Here is a 10,790-nt window from a genome sequence, read left to right on the forward strand (position 1 = left end):
ATGAAGGGTTTGATTTATAATTGCATGGACCGCAAGACAGAAGCTTATGAGCTTGTTCGGCATGGCTTAAAGAATGATGTGAAAAGTCACGTCTGTTGGCATGTTTATGGCCTTCTGTACCGTTCAGATAGGGAGTACAGTGATGCAATCAAAAGCTATAGGAATGCTCTTAAGATTGATCCAGAAAATATTGAAATTCTACGGGACCTTTCTCTTCTACAGGCACAAATGCGAGGACCACCCACGCTTCCGCTTCAGGCAACTCTAATGTATATCAGCAGCAAACTCAGATCGATCTATGTACAAGCAAATCCCTGGTTGACCTCAGTGTTTAAGCGCACTAGAGGCAGCAGGCAGCGAAGACAGGGCTTTAGATCGAACGAAGTGCACGCAATAGGAATCGAATAGGAGACCAGATTAAAAAATTGTCAGAGAAAACCCTTGAAAACAAGGTACAACAAGATCGGTAAGATTAATCCGATGAAAGGAGTAGTGGGTATAGTGGTGGGGTTGCTGTTGGCGTTGCTACGTTACACAGCGGGCCTTTCATTCACAGTGAACGACCAGGAGTGCCTCTATGAGAATGTCGAATACGAAGGAGATAACGTCTCTGGCAATTTCGTCGTTGTCGACCACGAGATCTTCTGGTCTTCCGATCACCCTGGAATTGACTTCACGGTAACAGCACCTACAGGCAATGTTGTGTATTCCTTGAAAGGAACATCTGGAGAAAAGTTTCAGTTTTTAGCACCACGGAGTGGCATGTACAAATTTTGCTTTCATAACATCTTTTCAGCTCCAGAGACAATTTCCTTTTACGTACATGTTGGCCATATCCCTAATGAACATGATCTTGCTAAGGATGAACACCTCAATCCCGTCAATGTCAGAATCGCAGAATTAAGGGAGGCGTTGGAATCTTGTTACAGCTGAACAACAGTATCTCAAAGCTCGTGATGCTCGACATAGTCACACAAATGAGAGCACATTCAGCGTGACAGAGGGAGGAGGCTGAGCGCAGTCCAAAGGATAGCGTTACAACCTGTGGTGTCTTTCTATAATGGCATGTTATAATTGTGATTGTTATAATCGAAACTGAAATGTTTTCATAGGATACCAGCGTTACAACCTGAATAGCGTATGAGCAGCGTAGGAGCAGCGATGCGTGACTAAGATTTAGCGGGGCAGAGAGCCAAATTTAGGTTCTGCGTTCCACTGTAACGGAATTGAGCAGGTGGAATATGGAACCGAGCACAACACTGAGCCTGAAAATGGAATGAATACCACGACAGTAACAACGCTTCTATGCATTCATCAACGCTCAGGTAAAAAACGCATCAACGCTCAGGTGTATAGCACATTCAGCAGGGCAGAGGGCGCAGTGTCAGGGCAGAGAATGAAACGCATGACAGAGGCAGCGCTCAGGTATGAGCAGCTCAGACACAGAATTATGGGCAGAGGTGCAGGACTGACATGCACATAACAGGCCACAGAAAAACAAGCGGCTCTGATACCATGTTAAACACACATGGACAGCAAGACAGATGTGAAAGATAAATCAGTGAGTTCATTTTTTTATTAACATAAGATACACATTTATAGTACAATACGTGACTCTTGGGATTCAGATCCCAAGGTCTCTTGGACTGCTTAGTCTTTTCGGCTTCCACACTAACCCTTTAGGATTAGGTGTCCAACAACAACAAGGAAAGAGAAGCATTGGAAGCTGAAATGGTTGCTCTACGAAAGGAATTAAAAAATGGAAAAACTTTTCAAAGCTACCCCAACAGTTCAAAGACTTTGGACGAACTCATCAACAATCAACGATCATACAACGACAACACTAGTCTTGGTTACAAAGAAAAATTTTTGAAAAGAAGTCGAGTCCTTCTATGACAATTAAAGAATATGGACATGCAAAATCTACCAAGCAGATAGATCTCTTAGCTAAATCAAGAGATCAAGACTCGTAGGAAGAACCTTGGAAGGCAATTCCTTGAAGAAGATTTCCTCCCAGGTACCAACCTATCTTTTATGGTCATTGTTATTCATGTGGAAGGTTTGGACATAGAGTTGCAAAATGTCACATGTATGTTTGGAATGAATATAATTCCACAAGATCCTTCAGAAATGGATATTCGAGAACTCAACATAATATCAACAAATTTGATCATTTGAGAGATGGTGTCAAATGTTACAAATGTAACAATTTTGGACATATGGCTAGGGATTGTGAAGTTCCAAAAATGTAACTATTATCGGCAAAACCCTAGAAGAAAATTTGTAGGATCACGAGATAGACACCAAACGAAATATTCTATGAATAACACCGAATGTTACAAATGTCATAACTATGGACACATAGCTCATAACTGTAGGTACAAGATGGAATCAACCATGAATGAAAAGCTTGACGATGAGAATAAGAAGGTTTGGAAAGGAAAACAAGTACAGGATGAACAAGTACAAGATGAGCAAGGAAATCAATAAGGAAATAAGGTCCCAACAATTATGCTTTCACGATTCGTAACAGATTGTGAGGAATCAACAACTACTTCAGTTAATGAATCGAGTCAAGATGGTCCGTTAAATGACACACTATTCTGAACGATTCATCTTATTGACTCCTAGAAATTTTAAGATGAGGAGTCTATGCAACAGTATATGACACAAGTCTACGATTGACAGACAAGTAGTTTGAACAAGATGGAAGTTTCATTACATGTTCAGGGGGAGAAGAATAGTTGAAGTATTATGGATTTAAGAAAGTAAGTGTTGACAAGAAATCTCTATGTGAATGTGGATCAAGACAATCTAACGATTACCGAGATATCTTAGCAGGATAAAGGACTATTCATATATCAAATCAAGTACATCAAGGAAATTTTCAAGAAATTCAAGATGGAAGATTGCAAGCCTATCCTTACTCCAATGGTAATAGGTTACATGAAGATTCATCAACGAATGTGGACCAAAGGTTGTATAGATCCATGATTGGTAGCATCCTATATGTGACAGTTTCTCTGCCAGATGTGATGTAGGCAGTTGGACAAGTGGCACGATTCCAAGTAGGACCAAAATAATCTCATATCACTGCCGTCAAAATAATTCTTCGATATCTTAAGGGCACAACGAAATAATCCCTAGTATCCCAAAGGAAAGGATCTGGTCATCCAAGTTTATACAGATGCAGATTGGGCAGGAAGTGTTGATGATCATAAGAGTACCAGTGGAGCAGTGTTTTACCTAGGCCTTGTCTCATGGTTAAGTAAAAAGTAGTTTTCAATCTCGTTATCCATAGCAGAAGCATAATACATCGCAACAACAGCTTGTTGTACTCAAGTTCTCTGGATGAAGCAAAAATTGCAAGATCTTCAAGTCAAGTTTTATGAGCCTATTCCCATCTTCTTCAATAAAACCAATGTCATCAGTATCTCCAAAATTCCTATGATGCATTCCAAAACAAAGCACATTCTGATCAAATATCATTTCGTTAGAGAGAAAGTCGTCGAAAAATAATATCAAGCTTGAATATGTTGGCACAAAGGAAAAAATTGATAACATTTTTACCAAACCATTACCTCGTGAAGCATTTGAGTATCTTCACCAAAAGCTTTGGATTCTCCCAAGTTCTCATTAGAATCTTTCTCTTATCTAACTAAGTAGAAAGGGGGAGTGGAGGTGTGTACAAGTCCACAGGATGACAGTTTGTCAGGGGGAGTTACCCTTTTCCATTGATGAAAAATGGGGAGAGAAGGTAGTAGGAAGAGGTGTCATGATCATAGGGGGAGTACTTCTGTTTCCATCAATGCCAAAGGGGAGATTGTTGATCAGTGGTTGTCATTGATGTGAACCCAAGCAACACTAGGGGCTACCCCGATCTTGCATGGAAATTTTTACTTGACAACTTACTATATTATAAGTCAAGGATCTTCTATATGGATTCTACTCATCAATACGTTTCTTCTGATATATGGCACACCACGTAATTCTTCACGGTTTGAGAGATATTCGTGTTTGGAGTTAGTAACCCCAATTAGTGGGCTAAAACCCTATGGGGTTGTGGCATGGCACTCATAATTGGTTGTGGTCATTGAAAAGTCAATAATTAATAATAATATTTTTTTTCTCCTAAAATCCCTCCAACGTTCACTTGTTGAGGACTCTCTCAACTCAATACATTCATATAAATAGTGACCCTCATATCCTCCTCTAGTAGGGATTTTGTGGCTTCAAACAAGTCCTCATGGAATTTTCGCTATAACATTTTTTATGTAAAACTTCGGAAGCTTAAGCTAAAAACCATTTGAGACGAAATCGTGATGAACCTCATGAACTAATTTCAGATCTTGGTTCACTATATTTTCGGAGATATGATCTGAGGAAGTTATGGTTTTTGCAGGCTCTCGAATTCCATGTCAAACAAGCGATGTTGGGAGAATCGTCATAACTTTGTCTCTAAGAATTGGATTCAAATTTCGTAAATAGTGACAAAAAGATGAAAAAATTTGGTTTGTTGGGTATTGTTTTCAGGGCTGAAGGTCATGACAGTGACACGTGGAACTTTGTACAAGTTCGCTCCACTGAACCAGTCTATAATCAGGCCATTGTGGGAGATTGGGCATAACTCTTTCTCAAAGAATCTAATCTTGATCATACCTGTGGGGTTGAAAATATGACTTAGAGGGATACCACAACATGAAATTTCATACCCTGGAGATCCAAAATTATAGAGATACAACAGATTCATATCGGGCTCCTAGAAGGCAAGAAAAAACATGCATTCAAGGATCACTGCAGTAAGGACCACACATCAACAATCAAGGGTAAGTGTCCTATATCTAGGTATGTATGATTAGCGTTTAAATTTTAATTTTGAGTATCATCTCTAACATATATTTTTTCTGGACAATGTAAGTATATACAGGGTCTCCGTTATATCTCTATGTCTCTATATGTCACAGTTAGTTTTGATACCACATTTCGAATGTCCTATTCTTGATACTACACAATTGATGCTACATATTCTTGATACTACACCAAGTCTGCTATATCTATATGATGTTGTAAGTTCATTGTAATATTCCTAATTAGCCATGGCTAATTGGAATATTCGATTTTGCTCAATTTTTCCTTCTATAGTTATTTATAAATAAAAAGGTGAGGAAAGGGGGACATAATTCACTTTATGAATAAAGTCACTCCCTAGTAGCACAACGTTGTAACTTAAAAGGGGAGCCAAGGGGGCCCAAGGACCACGTAGAGAAGGGGCCCACGTAGACACTTGGAGGGACTGTGCAGATGGAGAAGGAACACGTGGCAAGAGAGAGGCTACGTTGGAGGAGGTGGGCCTTAGGGTTTTGAGAGAGGCCAACGCTATAAAGGAGAAAGGAGCCTCCTCATTTTGATCATTCAATTATGTTTCATTTGAGCTAGTCACTTCGACTTATAGCATGCTGGCTGTTTAGCCTGTTTGCAGCACTGTTTAGTGCATCGAGTGTCTCCGTTCAGAGATCTCACCCTTAGCCCCGAGGGACTTCGAGTGCCTACTTGGGCAAGGTAGTTTCATCAGTATTTTGCAGGAGGAGCGATTTCTGGAGTTGAGGAGGATTTGAGAATTTTGATGACTGCACAGTCTTGAGAGGGGAGGACGCAGTCTCTTTTGGGTAGGAGCTTCGGATTGGGTTTGTGTGGAGGATTTGAGCTTGGTGATTGAGCAAGGGGTCAACCCTTGCATATTGGAGTATTTTGGCAGAGTTTCGGGTAGAGTTTTGGAGGATTCTCTTCAGGGGCAGCGCAAAGCCTTGAGGGATTGTGTATATCCCCAAGGGGGTGACTTTCGGGGGTTAGCTATTTTAGAAAAGCTTTCTGGGCTTTTCTGGGTTTATTGAGAAGAGGCTGATTCCAGAGTTTCAGAATTCTCTGAGGAAGGGAACAACCCCAAATCCTCATTTGATTCCAGTTGTAGCAACGACACAACAGTTCTCCGACAGTTTGGACGCATTTCAGAGAGAGGCCATTTCCTTACCATTCTGAGTGTATTTCTTCACTTGCCTTGTGCAAGTCGAGGCACTATCTTTCTGATCACCTCTTGTACTCTTTCCATTACTCAGTATAATAAAATGGCTTAGCATTTCTCTCTGCATTTCTCGAGTATCTGCTTATATTCCATGTATACATTATTGTATGTTGCACTACTGTTATTTCTCTGGTTGGAGTTTTCTTGTGTTTGAGGGATATCTATGATAACGGATATTACAGTGGTATCAAAGCATAGATCTAGCTCAGCCTGTGGAGCTAGCAGTCTATGACACAAAGGGAGAAGCCCTACATCTGTTACAGAGGTAGGAAATATAGAGATATTGAGCATAAGTTGGAGAACACCTATGGAGAGGGAGACTGTGTTCGGGTGGTGGACACAGAACAGGAGGAGCTTGTGGTGGACGCAGAGCAGGAGGATCTGATGGCAGATGAAGATAGGAAGAGATTTGCGGACATGCTCCTCAAATCAGTGCAGGATCTGTCAAGGCAGATCGAGGTGATGGGGCAGAGATTCACGGCGGTGGAGGCTAGACAGCGTGAGAACCCATGGGTTTTCCAGGTTGGTGAGGGATCGGGTACATCCCACCATTTACCAGAGCAGGGTGCCATTCAGCGTGATACTACTCCGCAGATGGCCTCACATGCCCCTACACGCTCTACCATGCCCACTTTCCTAGGAGCAGACACGGGGGTCGAAGCCCAGCAGGAGGCAGAGCCCGGTCATATGGGCGATTATTTTGCAGAGTACCAGTCCTATGGGCAGGAGTTTAGGGATGCTCTCTCATTCAAAGAATTTGATAAGCTCCAGTAGGATAGTAGACCTCACGACCATCACAGAGGATACTGGCATTATCATGATGGAGACACCCACCACACAGCTAGTAGATTCCACTTGCCTACGTTTGATGGCTCATCAAATAGTTCGACAAAGTCTTAGGTGGAGAAGCTGGACATCTATTTCCAGCTTAACCAGATGTTGAAGATAGAGGCCATCAAGGTGGCAACATTACATCTAGATGGTGAGGCCCAGGACTGGTGGTTCCATGGGTTGGTTACACTCGGACACTCCACAGTGACGACATATGCCGAGTTCACCAGGAGATTGATAGAGAGGTTTGACCGAAGGGATCCTAAACAACACTTTGTTGAGCTGACGAGGCTCAAACAGACCGGGAACCCAGAGACCTACATTGCAGAGTTCTTGAGGGTTTCAGTGATGGTTCCAGATCTATCCGCGACACGGAGGATCTACATGTTTGTTGAGGGGTTAGCAGAGCCACTTTGGGGCCTAGTTAGATCCACTAGACCAGCCACACTCCAGGATGCTATTAGTAGGACCCAGGACTTACATGATGCCTTACCCAGGACCTGGGCACCTTACCCCCAAAGACAAGGTTTCCAGCCTAAGGGGAAGGATGTGAGGATTTCGTCTCCAAAGGGGAATTGAGGACGAGCACAGATTGATGATGATGCCAGGAGGGAGCTGAAGAAGAAGTGGTTGTGCTTTACCTGTCAGGAGTCGTGGGCACCGGGACATAGATGTGCTGCTGGCAAAGCACATTTTATTGAGGTCTTCTCCGAGAGCAGCGGGGAAGAGGATGAGGAGGATGATGTGGAGGTAGGAGATAGTCATGTCGTGCAGGATCCTTTGCCACCTCCAACAGCAGCAGCAGGTGGTGCAGCTTTGCACCTACCAGAGGGGCCCTTGCATCATTGCGAGGAGTTCCCAAGTATTTGACGCTGCGCGTACGGGGGACAGTACGTGGCCAGTGAGTATCAGTTTTGGTTGACAATGGGACAGCCCACAACTTCATCGATGCACAGACGGTTGAGCGGAGAGGTATACAGACAGAGAGCTTCTATGGCTTTTCAGTTTTGGTCCCAGGAGATCAGACCATGGTGTGTGCTCGTTATGTTCCAGAGTTATCAGTGACGGTGGGCACCTACACACTGACTGACCACTTTTTTGTGGTCGATATTCCGAACACCAACATGATACTAGGTGTTCAGTGGCTTATCACTCTAGGGAAGGTCATGACAGATTGGAAGGCCCTAGAGATAGAGTGGAATGATGAGAAGATAGGGAGGCATGAGAAGTTACGGGGACAACACATATCCGCCTCAGACTGTTTCGGCTCATCGGATGGAGGCAGTCTTCCAGAAGGGAGACGTAGAGTGGGCAGTAGCACTGCGTGCATCAGAGGCAGGGACTACAGGGCAGACGGTGCACCCAGAGATATAGTCCATCCTTGACCAGTATGCCACAGTGTTTGGGGAGATTCCATCGGGACAGCCACCGGACCAGGGATTTGAGTACACCATTGAGCTTGAGCAGGGCATACAAGCGGTGATTACGACCCCCTATAGGCATCCTAAGGCCTATCGGGATGAGATTGAGTGGGCCATTCAGAAGTTGCTGGCTCTTGGGCACATTCGGCCGAGCACGAGTCCTTTTTCTTCTTTCGTAGTGTTGGTAAAGAAGAAGGATGGCACATTGAGGATGTGCATTGACTACAAGGCCCTGAATAAGAAGACCTTGAAGAACAAGTACCCCATACCCAGGATCGATGAGTTGAGAGGAGCACGGTTCTTCTTAAAGATTGATTTGAGATCTGGGTACCATCAGATTCGCATGAGGGAGCAAGACATTCCCAAGACTGCCTTCAGGTGTCATTATGGGCACTTTGAGTTTTTGGTGATGCCCTTCAGGCTAACCAACGCCTTAGCTACATTCCAATCCTGCATGAATCACATCTTCCGCAGTCACTTAAGGAAGTTTGTGTTGGTGTTCTTTGATGATATTCCCATTTACAGCAGGACTTGGGAGGAGCATCTCCAGCACATTGAGATAGTGTTGTGCATCTTGGAGGAGCAACAGTTCTATGCCAAGCTCTCCAAGTGTGAGTTTGGGTGGACGGAGTGAGAGTCCACGAGGAGAAGATCAGGGTCATCAGAGGTTGGCCGGAGCCGAGGAACGTGACAGAACTTCGGGGATTCATTGGCATTTGTACTTACTATCGGAAGTTCGTCAAGAGTTTCTCACAACTTGCTGCACCCCTGACAGATCTGACGAGGAAGGGGGCATTCAATTGGTCGGATACAGTGCAGCGAGCCTTTGACAAGCTCAAGGATGTTATGAGCAGCTGCCCAGTGCTTGCATTGCCAGATTTTTCGCAGCCATTTGTTTTGGAGTGTGATGTGTCGGGAGAGGGGATCAGCGTAGTGTTGATGCAGGGAGGTCACCCTATAGCCTTTAAGAGCCGGAAGCTCCTTCCGCATGAGAGGTTGTATTCTATATACGACAAGGAGATGCTGTCCATTATGCATGCATTGGCCAAATTCCGGTAGTATTTAGTGGGTAACAGGTTCAGGGTGAGGACTGATCACAACAGCCTCAGGTTCTTTTTGGAGCAGAAACAGCTACAAGAGAGGTAGCAGAAGTGGATTAGTAAGATCCAAGCGTATGACTTTGACATTGAGTATGTCAAAGGTAAGAACAACGTGGTAGCAGATGCCCTTTCACGTTGACCGGCCACGTTGTCTCTTATGAGCTTGGACATAGACTGGAGGGCTCGATTCTTAGTAGAGTACTCCAAGGATAGATTTGCATGTGAGGTTCTGGATGGGCAGGTGGCGGATGACAGGTACAAGGTAATCGACGAGATCATCTACTATAGGGACCAAATCTTCTTGATTGAGGGATCTCAGCTCAAGAAGAAGATACTTCAGGCATCACATGATTCACCATTGGTCGGCCATCAGGGGTTTACCAAAACCTACAAGGCCATTAAAGAGAGGTTCTCATGGAAGGGCCTCAAGGAGGACGTACTCCAGCATATACGAGAGTGCGATATTTGCTAGAGGAATAAGGGGGAGATGAGCCATCCCGCAGGATTATTGCAGCCTCTTCCCATTCCAGAGGGAAAATGGGAGAGTATTTAGATGGACTTCATCACAGGGTTGCCCATGGTGTAGGGCAAGGATTGTATATTTGTCGTCGTTGATCGATTGACAAAGTACGCACACTTTTTTGCCATATCTACACACTACATAGCAGCGCAGGTGGCCGAGCTATTCTTCAGAGAGGTCTTCAGGCTACATGGTCTTCCTAAGGCCGTCTTTAGTGACAGGGACAACCGTTTCATGGGCAGGTTTTGGCAGGAGCTTTTTCGGTTGGTGGGGACGAAGTTGACACTAAGTATCAATTATCACCCACAGACGAATGAGCAGACAAAGATAGTTAACAAGCGGCTGGAGGGCTACTTGCGTAACTATGTCAGTGGGCAGCAGCGAGCATGGCTGAAGTGGCTGCATCTGGGGGAGTATTGCTACAACACTACACATCACATGTCCATTGGTATGTCACCATTCTATGCTTTGTATGGATATCATCCTTTATCTTTTGCTAACATGATGTTTGGTGCTAGCAAGGCTGCGAGAACCAAGATTTGGATCCAAGAGAGTCAGGATATCCTCCAAGCTCTCAAAAATAATATGGCTACAGCGCAGAACCAACGGAAGCTGTATGCTGACAGGGGTCGGGTGGAGAGACAGTTTGAGGTAGGGTACTTGGTATACCTACGATTACAGCCATACCGACAGTCGTCACTGAAGCAGAAGGGAGCTGATAAGCTCAAGCCCCACTTTTATGGGCCATACAGGGTGATACGCAGGATTGGACAGGTTGCATATGAATTGGAGCTGCCCCAAGGCGGCAAGATTCATAACGTTTTTCATGTATCATGCTT

General features: G+C 44.1%; 1 pseudogene; it reads left to right on the forward strand.

Annotated features, from left to right (window-relative positions):
- Positions 1 to 326: 326 nt before the first annotated feature.
- On the forward strand, positions 327 to 1,015 carry LOC149229289 (transmembrane emp24 domain-containing protein p24beta3 pseudogene; annotated as a pseudogene).
- Positions 1,016 to 10,790: the final 9,775 nt, after the last annotated feature.

Source organism: Pinus tabuliformis, chromosome J (assembly GCF_031772625.1).
Source record: "Pinus tabuliformis cultivar Carrire ecotype Pingquan chromosome J, CPIR1, whole genome shotgun sequence".
Taxonomy (NCBI): Eukaryota; Viridiplantae; Streptophyta; class Pinopsida; order Pinales; family Pinaceae; genus Pinus; species Pinus tabuliformis.